This window comes from Castor canadensis, chromosome 14 (assembly GCF_047511655.1).
Source record: "Castor canadensis chromosome 14, mCasCan1.hap1v2, whole genome shotgun sequence".
Classification (NCBI taxonomy): domain Eukaryota; kingdom Metazoa; phylum Chordata; class Mammalia; order Rodentia; family Castoridae; genus Castor; species Castor canadensis.
This window is the reverse complement of record NC_133399.1, coordinates 44,966,241-44,986,863: the sequence shown is the minus strand read 5'-3', so window position 1 is coordinate 44,986,863 and position 20,623 is coordinate 44,966,241.

Here is a 20,623-nt window from a genome sequence, read left to right as displayed (position 1 = left end):
CAAACATTATTTTTATTGTTTTATTATTCATATGTGCATACAATGCTTGGGTCATTTCTCCCCCCTGCCTCCACCCCCTCCCTTAGCACCCACCCCACCCCTTCACTCTCCCCCCAACCCCCTCGATACTCAGCAGAAACTATTTTGCCCTTATTTCTAATTTTGTTGAAGAGAGAGTATAAGCAATAATAGGAAGGAACAAGGGTTTTTGCTAGTTGAGATAAGGATAGCTGTACAGGGAGTTGACTTACATTAATTTCCTGTGTGTGTATGTTACCTTCTAGGTTAATTCTTTTTGATCTAACCTTTTCTCTAGTTCCTGGTCCCCTTTTCCTATTGGCCTCAGTTGCTTTTAAGGTATCTGCTTTAGTTTCTCTGTGTTGAGGGCAACAAATGCTAGCTAATTTTTTAGGTGTCTTACCTGTCCTCACCCCTCCCTTGTGTGCTCTGGCTTTTATCATGTGCTCAAAGTCCAATCCCCTTGTTGTGTTTGCCCTTGATCTAATGTCCACATATGAGGGAGAACATACGATTTTTGGTCTTTTAGGCCAGGCTAACCTCACTCAGAGTGATGTTCTCCAATTCCATCCATTTACCAGTGAACAATAACATTTCAACAAACATTTGTTAAGTGCTACTCTGCATTTTTATTAAAAATGATGTACACACATGACTCAGTATTATATGTGTATGTATATATGTATATGTATGTGACTTACTACAGCCTCACCATCATTATGCTCATAAGTGACCCTTTTAAAAAATCACTTCTAGTCCTTCTAGTATACTTATACAAATGTAAGAAAATATTATTATGAATTTGTGTTTTAATAAATTTAATATACAAAAGGTAGAATTTCATATATGCTAGTCTTCATCTGACATTCCATATTTAAAGAGTTCCCAATAGATCTAGGAATAGTATTCTGCTGTGTGATTATACATTATTTTGCCCATCCCCATAGATGAAGACATGTTATACCCAACTTATTGTCAATATCAACAGGACTAACAATGTTTCAACAATAATTTTATCTATCAATGTTTTGTCATATTTCTTATCATTTCTAACTGAACTCTCAATGTATTATAAAATTCTTGCATAAATTCTTACTGGCTCAAGAGAAAAGACTATGAGGAAGTGTGGAGTACAAGACAAGAGAGAACACAGCAGCTGAAAGGAAAAGGAGGGTTTATGTGTGGGTAATCCCCATTCTGAATGTTGCCTGGTATACAGATATTAATCTCAATCATTCCCACACAGCTGTAGTTCTGAAATTAGAACTGTTTATTATCATCAAATTGTAAAAATTAAAAGCTCTAATTCAGTTGTATATAAAATATAAGGAAAAAAATAAAAAAGAGTGAATAATATAAAATTTAGGAGAGGTGCTAATTTGTGAAAACATCCTAAACAAGCATTTCTATTTATGGGTTTCATTTATAAATAAAATATGATATTTATAAGCATATTTGTAGACATAATTGTATCTGTGCATATGTAGAATTTTAAAATTTTGGGTTATATGATTTCTCTTGGTAACATCCCCTAATATAAATCACAGCATGAATTGTCTTCTATTTCCTTTGAAACAATTTTTAAGGAAGCCTAACGCAACTAATCTTAATAGAGAGATGACATTCTTTGTTTCCATTACCTCAACAGTATATTTTTTTTTAGTAATAACCATCTTTTCTATCTTAATCTCTTCTTCATATTAATTTGTGGATCATTACACAGTCAAATCATTAACTGAATTATGTCATGTCCCAAGGAGTTTTATCATGTTTAAATTTTCAAAACTTGACTTCATGTAGGAAAATGAAAGGTATTAAAAAAAACTAAAGCCTGGGTTCTTCCCAAGCCCTATCAACTTGAAAGGAACTCCAACAGAGACACAGAAGTAAAATGAAAACTCCTGGAGACTTAGCCTGCCCATACAAGACTCTAATTGGCAGCTTTAATGGGGAATTTGTCTGTCATTCAAGTACAATGTAGTCTATTTTCTGATTAATTTTGAAAATACAGACTGTGTCTGATACTCTAAGTTGTTTTAAAATTAGAATAACAGTAGTTTGATATTTTATGCAAGTTCAATGGTAATGATATGCATTTTAAAACATATTTGCTATATATTTCTTTATTAACTTTTACTAGAATTATTAAATATCTAGATCCTAGTACTTTGCAGATGAGATCATGTTCACAAGATGTTAATTCATGGTTCATTTAGTAAATTTATTTTTTTAAATGCTTCTATTATTTCCAAGCTCTTCTCTGCACTATGGGTACATAATAGATCAGGTCTGACATACCCTTTTGAGAACCTTTAGGATACTTTGTTATTGAAAAAAAATTAATGCTCTCATTCCAGAAGATTTCAAAGAACTTTAAAATTATCTGGTTTCAAAATCCTGTATCCTTGTGAGGGATCAATATTATTTGGAAGAATATGTGCCTTTTAAAAGCTCAGAGTCAGTGGGGGAGCTCAAAATAGAACCAATGAATCTTTCCTCTCAATTCGTGTCTCTAGCTAACCACATTAACTGGACAATTTTCTTTCATCTGAGTATTATTAATAACATAATATCCTGTGAAAAAACAGACTAATCACCTCTTTGGGGAATTACCTTAGAGTTATGTGGTACACATTTTTAAAGAACACATTATATGCAGATATATATAACTTATGGACTGTCCTGTAATTAAATAATTGTTGGCTATTTAGATGAGGGCTTTCACTTCCAGTAGTCTTCATTTTATAAATAGGTGTGGGCCACTTAGAATGGTGATACATCTTAAATTTATTCACTAGCTTTAAGAAAGAAAGTCTGTTATCTCATCTACAGATAGCTCATAAAAAGGTAGACAACTTTAACATCTTATCTTTATTTAAGAGTTAGAGTAACTGAGTTATGGACTCAAAAAAACTAGTCTGGATTCAAAGGAAATTAGTGTTAAATAGGACTGTGAATTCAGGCTATTGAAATTCCAATCAAGATCAATGGATTTTCCAATTTATAACATTTGGTAACTGTTTTTATGCCAGGATAATTCAACTGCATTTAATAAACTGCAAACTCTTCCCTACCTTCTTCAGGCAAGCATAATGAGCTGCTAGAGCTTTTCACTTTGACTACTTTTAATTTCTCCTTTATTTAAAAAAAATGGGTTGAGGAGGGCTTTCTTCATGGTCTCTGCTGAGCTTGTTTTCCCTCTTCTGTTACAAATTTCCATGGCTTCAATTATTGCTTATATGAAGCCCATTCCAATGTATTTAGAACTAGCTTAACCTTATTCGGAGGTGTAGTCATTGCCTCCTAGTCATTTCCTGTTGGGTTTTCTTTTCAGATAAACATGTTCTGAGTTTTCCTTGCTTTTTATTCTTGCATGCATCACCCCATTTGTCTTCAGTTTCTACTCTATGTTGCCATATACATGAGTGTAACTTTCCCAGACTATCTCATAATTATAGTTTATATGACTCTTACCCCATCTAAGCTGCAAGCTCATTGTGCAGAGGGCTTTATTCATTTTTGTTGTCCTAGTACACAGCATATTCTAGCACCAGATAGATGTTCAGTAAATTTTTGGTAAATGAGTTTTATCAATTATTGGGGAAAGGACTGGTAAGCTTTCAAAGTGCAGAATGTGGAAAGAAATGTATTTTGTGCAAGAAAGGTAACTTAAGCCTTGACTTTAACAATATTTCCTGAGAATAAAATGTTAAAGTCCACTGTATTCATATATGGATGCCATTGTAATGTGTGCTTGTGGGATAATACTTTTAAAAAATTATACTCTCTTCATGGAGTATCTTGGAATAGCTGTACTTTCTTAAAGTTAGTCTTATGAAGGAATGCCATTCTATTAAAGTTTATGTTACTCATGTATTAGTATTTATAATTGTGAAGGAAATAAAACTGAGAAAAAGCATTTCCAGTCAAATAGGGTTTGATTATCCATTAATGCTAAATGGGAAGTTCAGACCATAGCCTAAAGGGCCTTTCACTAGTCATAGTGGATGATTCAGAGACTAGGCAATGAAACTGACATTGAGGAGCAGATTTTTGCCTGCCAGCCACTCTCAGGGTTTAGATTTCACTGGATCATATTCTGAAAGGTCATAACTGGCTAGATGACCAGTCAGAACTGCAGATGGCAATGTAGTCACCTGTCCACTCTGGGACTCCCCAACCTGCTGCAGAGGCTCAAGTTCACTGAAAGGTCACGACAGACCTGTGTCCCTACTCAGGAACACCATAATTCCTGGGTACTGTGTTTTCTACCTTATGTGGAATAAAGTATATATGTTGGTCTCCCATTGGACAAAAGTATGGCATTGTTGAAACAGTGACAAGTAGCAGCTTAGCCACAGGAAGTAGCTCAATGCATGACATCCTTCTTTCAAAGAATATTCACATACCACTCTTGTCTTGCTAACTTCAGAGAATTGAGAAACACATGTAAGACACAGGCAAACTGGTGATATGCAAACACACTGCCCATTTTCCTTTGGTCTGAGTGTGTTTTATATGAATTTCCAGAAAAATAAGTAAAGTTTTTTCTTATTTTTAAAAAATTTGTTTTGCTAAGTAAGTAGGTGAAACTTGTATTTACTACCCCTCTATCCTTTGAAAAATAGATTCAAAAGAGAACAAGATGACCTAAAAACATTTCTGGTCAATGATGCTTTCTCAGGAAATCAAGAATCACTTCAACTTTGAATATTTTAGCTATCTCAGGGTTAAAATTAAAGAAAATTTGAGTTTGACTTAGAATTACTTATGCTAAAGTAAAATTTTTAAAAATTATGGTAGTTGTATAAGTTGGTAACATTCAAAACTGAGTTAGTAAAAGTTGAGAGATAGATTGGGATGTAGAATTAAAACAAAACTTTACACAGACTACACCAATATTTGCAGGTTTGCCATTCTTTTACAACTAACCTTAGTTGTACTGTAAGTGTCTCAGCTTTCAGAGAGTGTTTCATTTGTACACAGGCCTGATCTCTTCAATATTACTCACTCAAGGTAAGAGCAAGACTATGCCTATACTAGGAAGTGTTCATCCCTCCAGAAGAGGGGAAAATAGCTGGGTTCACAGGTAGTTTTGAAATATTTAATAATGAAGTTAATTTTCTGAAAGCCTCTTAATAATAATAAGAAATGGATTACAGATCTAGAAAACAAAACCTACCCACACCTATTAGATATTTGCAAGCAATGATTCTGCATTTTGGACCCATAGATTGTTGGCAAATATTTAATCTGTTTTGGAGATCAGATTTCAACAGGATTTAAATTGTGATACCCTAACAAAAAGTTTAAAATATCTTAACTAAAAACAAGGGTAAAAATTTAGTTTTTGATGTATAATTTGAGGAACTTCTCAATGAACAGAAACCAATGTGCTCCCTCAGCTTAGAGAACACACACATTTGTCTGCATATAATGTAGTCTTCTCTCAAAGTTTTCAGAAAAAAAACAGCAAAGAACACAGTGGACAGGAAGCCACATGTACAGTTCTTCATGTCTCCAGTTGGATTAGCATTGCTCAGATCTTAGGAAATAGAGAACGCTGTTTTCATGGTTGATATAACCTAAAGGGAAAGAGAAGTGCCCCATTGTCCAGTTGTTTGTGCATAAGAAAACAGTCCTTATTCCTTGGAACAGAAGTAAGAAGACAGTACATAGATCAGCTGTTTCCTAAAAACTATGGAGTTTGAATTGCTACTCTGTTTTTGTAAAATCTTGGGAATGAGGCAAAAAAATGTATCAGCAGTAAAGGAATATAGTCTTAGAGATAGAAATAAACAATTGCCATTTCTTTAAGTGGCCTCTTTGTGTGTGGGCAATCAGCATTCTGAATAGTTTATGCTACCTATTGTAGCATTGTCTTCTAAAAAGTATATTAAACATACATGGCCAAAATTTTTCTCTCTATGGTATCTTCTGTCTGTACTGCAGATCTGATTTCACTCCAGGAACCTGGAGTTCTCTCTTTCCTTCCCAGCCACCTCAATATATATATATATATATATGTGTGTGTGTGTGTATGTGTGTGGTATGTGTGTGTGTGTGTGTATGTGTGCCATCATTATTCTCCCAATACCTCAGTCACCCCAATTCTTCCTGGTAGATTTATTTGCACTGAGGGAATTGTTAGCGAAGCTTGGGACAAATTACTCCCTAACTCCCTTCTATTCTGTACTTCCACAGTTCAGGGGTGCTTCAATTAGAAAATGTATGCTCAGTGCTCAGTGTGCCTTAAAGGGCTCCTATGGAAGCCACTCCAGAAATATTTGAAAAGTATGCAAATTCGTTACCCCTTCCTTCTCTGAAGCCAATCCATTCTCCCCCCTCCCTGCCCCCCAAAGCCCAGGTGTCTGCATAGCCTCTACACAAGCCAAGTCTGACTTGCAGGGTCAAGCTGTCCTTTCATAGTAGGGAAAAGCTGATGAAAATCCTTCCCACAGTGGTGTTAAGAGCTTAATGATGAGCACTCCCTGGAGTATCTTCGTTTTGAAAGAGATTGCCTGGAGAGGTTATTGATTTACACAGAGAAATGGATTTCTAATCCTGGAATTTCATCAGAAGAAAGGAAAGAAATTTTCTTGGGTAGGGATAGAGATCACTTTTTTAGAATAAATAGAAGCTGTCACCTGAGTTTTCCTCTGATGTGGTGGTCCAGAAGATGGCAATGCTTTTGTCTCTGATATAGTGATAACCTTGGTGGACAAAATAGAGAAGAGAAATGGAAGGGGGAGAAGAAACTGGAGGTAGGCAGTAAGTATCACTCACAGCAATATAAAGGGAAGAGAGCATTGTTGAATACCTATTCATGTGAGGAAATGCATTTTAAGATGACACTTTGAATAATTTGATGTCAATCTGTAACTGTTGAGTTTGGCAGTTGAACTAGATTAAAATAAATACTTATTAGCAGCACAAATTTTTTTTTAAAGTTCTAAACTGCAGAACTAACCTAGCCAACTACAGCATTCTTTTGAATGTAGTTCCATGGATTATGAGACTTTTAAAAAGTCTAATGTACTAGAAATTATGACTCAACACCAAACAAAAACAAAATCAGAATGGAGTAGGATGAAATGAAACCATGGTAATTGTTTATCAAAGCTGACTTTCAAAAATAGTGACCTTCTATCCAGCCAAGCAAATATAAGATGAATATAACCAGCAATAACACTGATGGTTTTTATTTAAGATAATAATAAGGAGAATCATACAGCATTATTGGAAGCACTTACCAACTACATCAGCAAATTCTGAGTTAGATTCCCTCTACCCTTTAGAGAGGGAGAAGCACAGAAAGATGGTGGAGTTACCCAAGGTTCTACAGTTAGCAAGTAGCAGAGCCAGAAATAAGGAAAGCAGCTCTGTGGTTTTTCCTTTAGAGTATTCTGAAGCTACATACTAGCATTTCAATGCATGGTTTTGTTAAACTTTTGCTGTGCTTTTAAAATTATCTTTAATTCACCCCTCTGCTTCAGGGCAGTGATAGCTCTTGGTGAAATAGCCCAAACAATGACTCATCCTCACAATATTTGCAAATCTTGCAAAATAATTCTTCAAAAGAAGTAAGATTTGAGGGATTTAAACTAATGAAAAGTGATTGCTTAAATGATTGAGCAAATGAATGAACAAAGTCACAATTTTCTCACATTAAACAATGTCAAATGTTTTAAAATCCTCATTTTGAAGACTGGAAGAGACAATAGAGAGAGATAATAATCTTTTCCTTCACTGTCATATTACAGATGAGGAAACTAAGGTCCAAAAGCATTAACCAGTTTGCTAAAGAGAACACAGTGACAGAAAAGCAGAATATCTTCAAGTGTTATTTTATCTACTGTGGCTTTGGCGATTTTTGATATGGTTAATCCAGGTTTTTGAGATAGCTGATTTAAAATATGTGTTTTGCCATTTTTTGTGTGAATGTTCATCCTTTTGATCCATTTTAGCTTTTGTTCCAAAGCTCCCGAATCATCCCTTTTCTTACATGAAAATAAACACTGGTCTTTTATAGAGCTGGTCCCTCTTTCCTTAATCTCCTTCCACCTTCATTGTTATCTTTCACTGAAGAATGCAAGACTACTACCCTCATTATGTTGGGATAAATCATTCTTTACTGTGCTCCTTTTATTTTATTTTTCAAGGGTGTGTCATTTGTAGGACCAACAAAGAAATTATGAGTTCAAATACTTAGTTGATACCATTTTAACTTCTTTCCCTATAATCAACCCCTTAGTTCTGGAATAATTCACCAACCTTACTTATGTGTTTAGTAATAATTTGTACATTTTTATGTGTAAGTAAAATTAAGTATGCATGATATATAGACACTTATTGATACAGTTATCTGCATGTCTTATATATATATATATATATAATATGTATATATTTTTCTCTCTCTATTGATACATTTCTTAGGCCAAGTGGTGTCCATGAAGCATTAAAGAGTCTAGATTTTTTTTTCAAATTCAACAGTTATCTCTACTAGCTGGTAGATAACTTTGTACAATTTTCCTGTCCTCTTGACTCTGTGGTTGTTTTTTATGTCAATTAACAATAATAATATTTATTTTTCAGTGTTGTTTTGAAGATAACAGGTATATGTGACTATATAAAGAGTCTGTTATGATTCTTGGTATAAAATAAGTGATCAGTAAATGCCATTCATATGATTTTTGTCTAGCCTATAGTTGACATTTTATAAATATTATTAATATTACTATTACCTATGGCTCTGATCCGCTCTAAATTTTCTCACTTCTATGGCAAAAAAGCTTTAACTACCAGCCCACATTGTTTAAAGTAGAAAAACAAGCACAATGTACTTGTGATGGTTATGTAACATGATCCATATACAGCTTTTGCAAAAAGCTGTTTGATAAGCTGTTTGATAAGCTGTTTGATAAGCAGTGAATGCCATGGTTTTGTTTGCCAATGTAATTATTGTACAACGTTTACTTTGACAATTTTCTCCAGCTTCTCAACCTTTTAATTAGGCCAACCAGTGTACCTCTTCATTTCTAATAGAAATATAAAACCACTAATGATAATAGAAATCTTAGTACAGCCTATATTATCCTTTGTGGCTTTGGCCATGTAAATTACATCTGTAAGACTCAATTTCTCAATCCTGGAATAAAGTTTCTACATGAGATCTTAAATATACCTTTCATCAATTGCATACAGAAGTCATTTCCTTGAGTCCATTATGTGAGAGAAAGCCATAGGGCAATTGCCATTTGCCACAAAATCATGTGACCACTTCTTTAATTTCAGAATCTAAGTGAAATAATGCAATCAGGTTTCTTGTAAAAGAGGCACACACACTTGGAAGCCTATTTTAAATATAGTTCTTAAGTTACTGTATTTTCCCCATTTCCTAATTTGGCCTTCTGGTACAACATCAATATAAAAGTACATTACTTAAGTAGTGAATTTTCAATGTAAGTCATTTGATTTTTTTAATGTCACTGTAAATTTTTTACAGTGTCAGCCAAAGACCTTATTATATGTGGAACCACAGAGAATCATAATCTGATGTGCTTTAACGCAATATAGTTTTGTTTAAAGAAAAGGGTATTTGTTGAGTAAAAGACATTTACAATTGCACAATTGCTTAATACATGGTATATACTGACATCTATAGGATATTATGTGTGACAAATGACATTCAGCTAAAGCTAGGATTCTATGGGTGTGGTAAGCTTTTAGTGTGAGGAAAAAGCACTAAAAGGAAACAAGAAAATATAAATTCAGCATTAACACTTAAGGTGGGTATGGTATCCCTGAAGAAAAAAAGAATAGTAGAACATATTCCTTAAAATAAGTAGCTTCAAATAAATGAAGAAATTGATTTAGAAGAGAATAACTTCCATGATAACAATATAATATGGATCTTTTTTTACAAAAGAAAGAGCAAGGTGAAGAACAGAAATAAAAGAGCTTTTCCAGAAGGCAAATACCTCTCACAAGCAAGTAAAGAAAGCCGAAATATTTTAGTTGAAATATCTGTCTAAATAATTCTCTGCAGCAACGGTAACTTAAAATTATGATTATAATTGCAGGTATGTTGGGTGGTATGCAATTGAAATTGTATTTATTAACAAGAAGTATTATTTCACAAACAAATCAGAAAAATCAGTGGATATGCAGAATGGAGAGCTGTAGACTTCTTAGTAGAGGTGTGATTCCATATGCAAGGGCTTCTGCAACCTCTCTGCACCTTTGTTACTTCATCCACAAAATGAGAAGGATGACAAGGCAATTTCAAAGGGCAAATCCAGCTCTAAATTTTTCCAACTATAACTTTACTTTATGTTGACTTTTCTAGTGATTGTGTGATTGGTACTTAACTTGGTATGCAACCTTGTACAATGCACTTAACCTCTCTCTTTGCCATGGCTTCCTCCCTTGAAATTGCAATTGTGTAGACTAGGCAACCTCTACATTTTCATCTTTAAGAGATGATTATCCCCACATTCTCTACTATAGTCTCAATCCCAGCTTGAGCTACACATGAATTAAATTCTACCTTGGTTAGAAATAAGAAGCTCAGTGAAACCCTAAGCATGTAAATAAAAGAGCCACTTATTTTAAACATGAATTTATCCCCAAATATATGAGTTTCAAAGATATTTGGGTTCCTTAAATTTTGTGCACAAACAGTACCCCTCCTGTTTTTGGTTGTTAATTGAGGAAAGCAACAGAAAAGTAGTGTGCCTCCCGAGGGTTTGTCCTTTCCCCAACACTACTCCTTATTAAGCTTCAAGTTTGAATCAGCACCACTAAGTAGAAAAGAAAAATTAATTATTATAGTTTAACTCCCTATTTTTTTTCCAAAAGCCTTTATGTTTAACCTGAGCCTTAGTGCCTCATTAAGGGATTGCCTTAATGGCCCAGGAGTGTTAATATATGGCTCCAGGTACAGTGGAGGCAGAGATGGGAGGATTGCAGTGCTAGGCCAATCCAGGCCGAAAAAAAAAATAGCAAGGCCCTGTCTCAAAAAACAAGCCAGACACTGTGGCCTGTGCCTGTAATCCAAGATACAGATGTTAGTCAGTGACCATCCCAGGCAAACATGGGACACTGTATCTGAAAAATAACAAAAAAAATGGTCAGGAGGTATGGCCCATGTGGTAGAGCACTTGCCTAGTAAGTACAAGACCCCAAGTTTAAACCCCAGTACTGCCTAAAATCCAGAAAATTAGTGAATCATATCTTTCCTGTACTTGTTCTGAAAAGAGACTCCTTAGCAGACTATATACTATCTGTATATAAACTTTATTATGTCCATTCTAGAGAAAGCTATAGGTTAAGAGAATCTCTTTATATTCAACAAAGGAAACCATTTTCTTGATGTTTTGACATGAAGCAAAGCTTACAATCATCTCAGTAGTAAATTAAAGACCAATTTTATTAGGTGCATACTATGGGCCAAAAATGATGTTAAAACTTCATACACACTGTCTCGTTTAATTTTTACAATCCAATGAAGGTTTTATGACCTTTATATACATGAAGAAAATAAAGCTGTGAAAGATGAACATGTTAGGTGTAAAACTGAATTAAAGTATCATGAAGTCACTTTGTTCTGTCTCCTTAGTTGGTGTGGGTATGTCTGCATATATAGGACTCGTACATGAGCATCCTCAGAGCTTCACTTGACTGGTTTCTACCACAGTCATTAAAGGTCCATTCAGTTTTACCTTACTTGTACTATGAACTAATAGTCAATGCCATGTTAAGAATTCTGTACAAGAATGGCTTAATTAAGTTTTGGGCTGGCAGTTTTATTTATATTTGTTGTCATTGGCTTACCATGAGTTCATACTGATGTTTTCTTTCTTTTTTCTTTTTTGGCAACAGTAGGATTGGAACTCAGGACCTTGCACTTGGTAGGTAACCACTCTACCAATTGACCCATGTCCCTTACCCTTTTTTTGCATTAGTTATTTTTTATCAGGTCTCATATTTTTGCAGAGTCTATCATCTATTACAATCCTTCTGCATATGCTTCCATCATAGCTAGGGCCACAGGCACACACCATCATGTCAGGCTTGTTGGTTGATAAAGTGTCTTGTTAATTTTGTGCCTGGGCTGATCTCAAACCAAAAGCCTCCTGATATCTGTCTCCCAAGTAGCTGGAATTACAGGCATGTACCACCATGCTTGACTGTTGCATCCTGCATGAGCTTGTTCTAGAAACCTAACTGGGGGTGACAGGAGATGCTGGAAAAGATAACAGACAGAAGACAAAATATGCATAAAGCTGGGGCCAGGTAGGCTATGCACTTGATGGACACACAACAGCCTCCTCCACCTCCAGTGAGTTTATTATATACAGCGGCAACCCGAGGTAGAGAGGCGATTTTTGGAGTAGGGGGTGTGACATTATATTCCTCAGGAACAGGAGGAGCCTGTGCCAGCTTCTCTCTGAATGTAAACATCTTAGGAAAGACAGCTGTACTGCATCTTGTCCCCTTCTGCAGCTGAGTCTGTGCCAACTCAAGCGTGCAATTTATTGGGCATAACTATGCTTGCTCCTTTCTGCAGTTTGGGACTGTGCTAAACTCAAATTCACAGCTTATTCAATATACCTTTTGGTTCCCCACCCTTGGCCATACCTCATGTGGATCAATTCCTTTGCTGCTCTGTCAGCTGTGAAAAATCTGGCTCTTACCATTCACCACCCATTCACTTAGTTTATCATTTATAGAATCCTTACATAGGATTATGAACTTGTGCCCCCATTAGAAACAACATTATGAGCAAGAGTACAGTATCAGTGTATCATTTTTTTTGCCTTTACTCCTACAGGTTCCATTCATAGCTATATGTTTATATCTACATGTTATAGATGTATGTTTATGCATAGGTCAGTATACAAACAGAGTTCTTTTTGCTCTGTCAGTTGAGAAGCCCCAGTAGTGGTAAGCAAATCCAGAACCCAATGTTGGTTTCTATAACCATCCACAATAAAAGGAACCAGTGCTCTTTGGGGAAATGGCTTACATGAATCAATGCCATCTTTTTCTTGGGGAGGACCTGACAAATAGACCAATGGAGAGGAAGAAAATTAATGAGTAAACTCATTGATATTGAAAGTTAGTATATGAAACATTTGGATCACAAAAAAATGCAGAAAAGTTAGATTTTTGAGAATAATGATGGACATTTTTCTTACTTTGGGATGCCTAATTCACAGCAGTAAAAACCTACAAAAGTAATAAACATTTAAATTTAAAAGCTAAACTTTAAATCTATTAGAATCATATTTGGGATGATCTTCTAATCCTATGATAGATTAGGATATCTCAACCTGAAAACATGGAAATATAATGGGAAAAATTACAGATTTGATGACACTTAAAATAATCCTTTAAAAAATATAAACATTCAGAGAAGAGAGAGAATGTTTGCAACACCCCAAATCATCAGATTGTTAGAAAATACAAAAAAATTCTCAAATCAACAATAAAATATAGAAAGCCTGTTAGAAAATAAAAGGCAAGCATTAGAAATAATCATTTACTGATGTGAAGACTGGGTGGTATTTGAAGAGATGCCCAGGTTCATTAGTAATCAGAAAAAAACAACAGTACTACTGATGCAATTACTGTCCTCCTGGTACATGCTGACAGGAATATGTAGGTCCATAGGCTTACATTATTATTATTACTATTATTAGTAGTAGTAGTATAACATATTGGAGTTGGGTTTAGCAATGATAAAGGGAAAATTAATTGAAAACATAAGATGGGCCTTGCATGAAACCAGATTATACTGTATAAGTGACCTTAACAGAGAAGATGCATCTTACTACTTTGAGTTTGGGATTAGAATTTATAATGCATCACCAAATTAAAACATGATTTAAAAATGTTAAGGAACAGGTCAATACAGAAACACATTTTTCTTTTGGTACACTCAGCCACCATCCATTCAAAGCTGAAAAATAAAACCAAGTCTGATTGCTGCCAAACAACAGAAATTTAGAAGATGACTGACTCTTTCTAACTGTCCTTCATGGTGGACTAATTCCAGAACAAATTGCTCAAGACAACATCTCTGACATTTTAGTCAAAAAAAAATGAAATCAAGTGCCTATCTCATTTATGAAGAAAAATTCCAAGTTTTATCATCAGCAATGTACTATTTTTCTTTAAATCAAGAATTTCCTATGCTTTGTGTACAGAAAATATACAAAGAATGCCAGCAGTTCAGTGTCTTGCTTTTCCAATGTTTGGCCACAAACAGAACTAGAGATAAAGCCCCTTCCAGCAGGCAGATCTGGACTTCTAACTGAGGAATTCACATTTATTTGAGACAGTGCTGAACAAATGGCTGTGAGGCAGGCTAGAATCAGGGAAAGTCTTGGAGTCATAGAAAAATATTACATCTCATATTACATAACCATGCTTTGGCTCAGGAACCACTCATGTCCCTCTCCCATTCATTGATTATTGGATGGGAATCACCTGGTTCTGCCCTTCTTCTAGATTATCTTAGATTAGTTTTAAAAGTTCCTGAGAAAGAAAACTCTTTCTCTTGGCTGGTAAACATAACCTGAGCCCACCATGCCCCCCTTGTATTTCCTTTCCCTAATGTTTAATAAACTGCATTCACACCCATGTGTCTTGCCATGGATTCTTTGATAAGGGACAAAGAATTGGAAGTCTTCTTTTTTTTTTCTGGTCTTTTTTTAATGTTTATTCATTTATTCATATGTGCATAGATTGTTTGGGCCATCTCTTCCCCCCACCCCCGCCCCCTTCCTCTCTCCCCTACCCCCCTCAGAAGTCTTCTGATCACAGACTGCACCAGTGCCCTTAACAATTGCACCAAAAATCTGTTGGTCCTATTGTCTTAAACTTTCTAGCAGGCACTATGGATTCTGTGTCCTTACTCATGTGGGATTCCTTTCTGGAAGCCCCTTTCTTTATCCTCCATTTGTGAATAGTAGTTTTTAATTACAATTCCCCTGTATTGTGATGATTAAATTTTAATGAAGAATTTGATGCTGAGGCATTTTAATATATTCAGTCAAGGAAAACATTAGGAGAAGAGTGGATGTAACCTCAAGATTGTGGACTCTGAGAAATGTTGCTGCTTCATTTCTCAAATATTTCAGTTGTGCCTTTGACATGAAAATTTTTGAAGCTGTTTCTATAATTAGGGTTGTATTGTGTTTTGCTATATTCATATTTAGAGTCTTATAAATGTAGGCTGGTAATTATGTATGTCACTCCAAAATATAAGATAAAATATACTAGAAATTCCAATCATGTAAGTGTGGGAGTTGGTAATTGGTATTTGAACAGGTCTTCACCTGAGGATGAGAAATGTTAGTGGCAAGCAAGATGTGAACATAGGGAGAATGTCATTGACAGGTAATCCCATTGGCCCAGGTTAGTTCCAATAATGATCCTAATCCAATAAACTGGATTAGGAAGCTTTTTTGCTGGAGTTTATGATATGATTTAATCAATCAACAGTAAGTTCTAAACTATTTATTTCCTTAAACCTTTATTGTAGCTAACTTTACTGTTATTTTAATTTCTTGTAACCAAATAAACGTTATCTTGACAAAAACAGGGGTTGAAGATGTGTCACTTGCTTCCTTCTTGTCAAGTTCACAGAATTCCAAAGAATTTTTTTCTTATTGTTATTGTTCAATTAACTGCCACATCATTTTTTAAAGCAATGCTATTTGTTATTTTATATTATGTTTTACATTTTTACAAATACAGAAAATACAATGACCACACATTTTGGCATATGTTTAAGAGAAGTTCAAAGTAAATAATTTTACTCTTTTTAGTAAGGGCTGCTAATGAAATGAATACTCAATGGCAACTTAATATTTATTCCTTTGAGAAAATGTTCACATGCACTAATTCATATGAGAAAAGGTCTTATTCAAACCACATGAGCTATTTTTGAATAAGTAAAATATGAAGGTGCCTCTGTCTTTGAAAACTTTTGGTGAAATATTTCAAACTATCTACAGGATTTATCAGATAAAATATTGCAGGCTAGAATATTAGACAATAAAGTTTAGGATTTGAGTCAGGGAGTAAGGTCTGAGTGAGAAAAATATAACTGCTTCAAATATTTCTTCTGTGCCTTTCTTTTCTCATTCTCATGTTCCCACCAAATGGAAGTTGCACCTTTGTGGTTCTCTCCCAGTTCTTGTATATTATATTCCAACTTTTTCACTCTTTTTAATCTCACATTTTTAATTTTGAAAGTTTGCTTTCAATCAACCTGTCCTTAAGCACAGAGATTGTTTTCTCAGTTCTGTCCAGTTGTTATTAAACATCAAAAACATTAATTACAGTTACAGTGTGTTTTATTTCTAGAATTTTTTAATTCTTTCTTAGAATTTCCATCTTTTACCTTATATTTCTTATCTCTTTTTTGTGTTGTCTACTGATTCTTCTAGCTTGTGTAAGTTGTTTTCAATTCACAGTCCAATCATTTCAACATCTCTGCCATATTTGGGTCTGACTCTGATGTTTTTCCTGCCCTCTCAAGATGATCTTGCTTTCCAATATTCCCTATAGTTTTTTGTTAAAAGGAAAACATGATGCATTGGTGAAAGGAAATGTGGTAGAGTCCTTTGTGATGTAGTGGTCAAGTTGATCAGGGAGGGAAATATTGCATAGCCTGTGACTTTTTATTCAGAGCTTGTGCCATGTGGCTGTGAACTTCCCAAGTGCTGTCAGAGGACTGCTTCATCCCCTTGTGTAGTACAGGATGGTGACAGGTCATAGAATAGGGGACTTCCCTTTTCCCATGTTCATTAGATGCTGGAAAAACCTCAGTAGGTTAGATCTGGTAAAATAAGTCATGCACCACATAACAATATTTTGATCAATGACAAATTGTATATAGGATGGTGGGTCCATAAAAGTACATACAGTTGAAAAATTTCAGTCACCCACTGGTATCATAGCCATCATAAAATTATATTAGAAACTGAAAGTTACATATGAGAACAGAATCTGGAAGTCCTAAATCTATTAGTATTTATTTTATTGTTATATGTATTTTTGTAATAGAGTTTAACTGGTTTCATAAAATTAGTTGAATATTCCAGAATCCTTTTTCCTTTCCTGTTTACTGGGACAGATCAATAAAGAGTAAGCATTTATTCCTTAAATATTTAGTAAAAGTCACAAAAATTAGACTGGGCCTAAGGGGTATTATGATTCTTCTAAATAGTACCTGTGTTTCAGTTCTCTGCATTCAGGCATAATGATTTTTGGTACCACAACAAAATAAAATAGACACAGCAAGATAGAACTCTGGGGTTTTGCACATGCTACTTCTTTTTTTGTAGTATTATTTCCACACATTTAGCTGGGTAACTCATTATTTTTAGTTTTCTGCGATAGATTTGTCTGCAATCAACAGCTTCCACCAGATGGTGGTGATTATGTGTTATAAAGACCCTCACCATCTCTAGCAATAATGGAAATGCAAATTAAAACCACACTAAGATTCCACCTCACCCCTGTTAGAATAGCCATCATTAGCAACACCACGAATAACAGGTGTTGGCAAGGATGCGAGGAAAAAGGAACCCTCTTACACTGTTGGTGGGAATGTAGACTAGTACAACCACTCTGGAAAAAAATTTGGAGGCTACTTAAAAAGCTAAACATTGATCTACCATTTGATCCAGCAATACCACTCTTGGGGATATACCCAAAAGACTGTGACATAGGTTGCTCCAGAGGCACCTGCACATCCATGTTTATTGTGGCACTATTCACAATAGCCAAGTTATGGAAACAGCCAAGATGCCCCACCAATGACGAATGGATTAAGAAAATGTGGTATCTATACACAATGGAATTTTATGCAGCCATGAAAAAGAATGAAATGTTATCATTCACTGGTAAGTGGATGGAATTGGAGAACATCATTCTGAGTGAGGTTAGCCTGGCCTAAAAGACAAAAAATCATATGTTCTCTCTCATATGTGGACATTAGATCAAGGGCAAACACAACAAGGGGATTGGACTTTGAGCACATGATAAAAGCCAGAGCACACAAGGGAGGGGTAAGGATAGGTAAGACACCCAAAAAGTTAGCTAGCATTTGTTGCCCTCAACACAGAGAAACTAAAGCAGATACCTTAAAAGCAAGTGAGGCCAATAGGAAAAGGGGACCAGGAACTAGAGAAAAGGATATATCAAAAGGAATTAACCTAGAAGGTAACACACATGCACAGGAAATTAATGTGAGCCAACTCCCTGTATTGCTATCCTTATCTCAACTAGCAAAAACACTTGTTCCTTCCTAGTATTACTTGTACTCTCTCTTCAACAAAATTAGAGATAAGGGCAAAATAGTTTCTGCCGGGTATTAAGGAGATGGGGGGAGAGGGAGGGGACAGAGTGGGTGGTAAGGGAGGGTATGGGGGTGGGGGGAGAAATGACCCAAGTCTTGTATGCACATATGAATAATAAAACAAACAAACAAAAAGACCCTGTCTTTCAGAAAGCCTTCCTTGACCTGAGATCAGATTTGGGTGTTATGTGAGTACACAGAATCCTCTACTTCTGTTCTTATAGTTCCTATCACAGAATATTGTCATTCATGGTAGATTCATCAATGCTCCACTGGTCAGTAATCAACTTGAATGGAAGGATTGTCATTTTTTGGTTCCTCATAGATTAACAATTATTAAGCCCTTAAAATATCAGCTAAATAAAATAATTATTCTATAACAATATAATTGGATGTAGTGTTAAAGGACAAGTGGTTGGTTTTCTACATGCCTCTGCTTGATAAGACATAAGTACACATTTTGTTTCCTTGTGTACTTTAAGCAGATAATCACTACCAGCTACTGACAATTGCATGAATTACAGCTAATAGCCCCAGACTCACAGTGAGAGTGTTCTTTTAAGCCTGTGGTTCTCATTTCAGGAAATGGAAATCAGACTAGTGGAGAAATGGGTAGCAAGTACAGTGTTTTTAAAATACTTAAATGCTAAAAATAGCACATTGCTAAAAAATATTCTGAGAAAATTCAGTGCTAACTCCACAATCACATATTTTACTTGCATTCTCTCATAGTCCAGCTATTCTTTTAAGATATTTTGTGAGGTGAATACATATTTATTATTGCTGTATATCTCATTGAATTGGATTTCTCATTATTATGAAGTATCTTTCTTTATTTCTACCAATTCTGCTTGCTTTAATTTCTACTTTGATATTAATGCAGTTACACCACTTCCTTCAGATTATTATTTACATAGTATGTCATGTTTCTATTGTTTCACTTTCAATTGATCTGCGTCTTAGTATTTAAAGTGTGTGAGTATCATTGTGCTCTGCTGGCCCTGTGTCATATGTCAGGCTTTCTCTGGATGTGGTCATTCCTGTCTCCTCTGAGAATCATTAGTTCATAGGCTAATTGGCCTCCAGAACTATCTGTTGCTTTCATCAATGGGTGGCATCATGTTCTCCTGGCTTGGTCCAAAATTGTGGTATTCAAGGATTCAAGGATGGTTTTCCCTTGTGCAAATGGGGTGTTCTTTTTCTCTGCATGGACTCTTTTCTTGTGATTGTGTGGGAAGGCAAGGTGTCACCAGCATTGAGAGAAATAACATGAGAGGGATATGCTTGAAATGTGCCTAATTATAGAAAGTATGTTGTGTTCTATGCTGGAAGATTAAATTTTCTATCTATCTATCTATCTATACACAATCCAATATATCTTCAGATTTAATGCAAACTAAGCAAAATCCTATCTCTCTCTCATGTGTGTGCAATCTCTCTTTTTCTTGCTCTTTCTCTTTCTCTGTCTCTCTAGTCATGTGTGCACAAATAGAGAGGTGATTCTGAAAATTATGTAGAAATATAGAACTAAGAATATTAAAGCAATATTGAAATTATGAGAATGTGATATTGACATAAGAAAAAACAAATTGTACAAAAGTAACAGAGTAGAGATTCCAGAGACAGATTCACACATAATACAAAAACTTTATTTATGGTCAGTATGATCTTGCATGCAAGTATAGATAGGAAAACTTTTCAATACATGGTACTGTGTAAAATAACTACACTGGAACAAAGTGAATTTACCACCACATCACATAATATTCACAATTAAATTTCAGAGTTTGAGATGGATTAAAGACTTCAACTGAAATACAAAGCAAAAAGCCTTTATAATTTTACATAGAAACATATCTTAATGAAGTTCTTCTAGGTGAATTTAAAAAGTAATGACAATTAAAGTATAACAATCCACTCAAGTAAGCAATTATTAAGAGAGTAAAAAGGAAAAAAAAAGGTGATGTTTTATAGTTTTTATTCTAATTGTTTTTGAAGAACTGAAGGGTAAAAATCCATGACCATCAAAGAATTGAGTTCTAAACAGCACTACAAATGTATAACAAAAAGACATAGGCTAATATAAAAAAAGGGGGAAGTTGGACATGTTGGTAGATATCCATAGTCCCAGCTACTCTGGAGGCTGAGGTAGGAGGATAATCTGAGGCCAGGTGTTGGAGGCTGGCTTGGGCAACATAGTGAGATACCATCTCAAAAGTGGGGAGG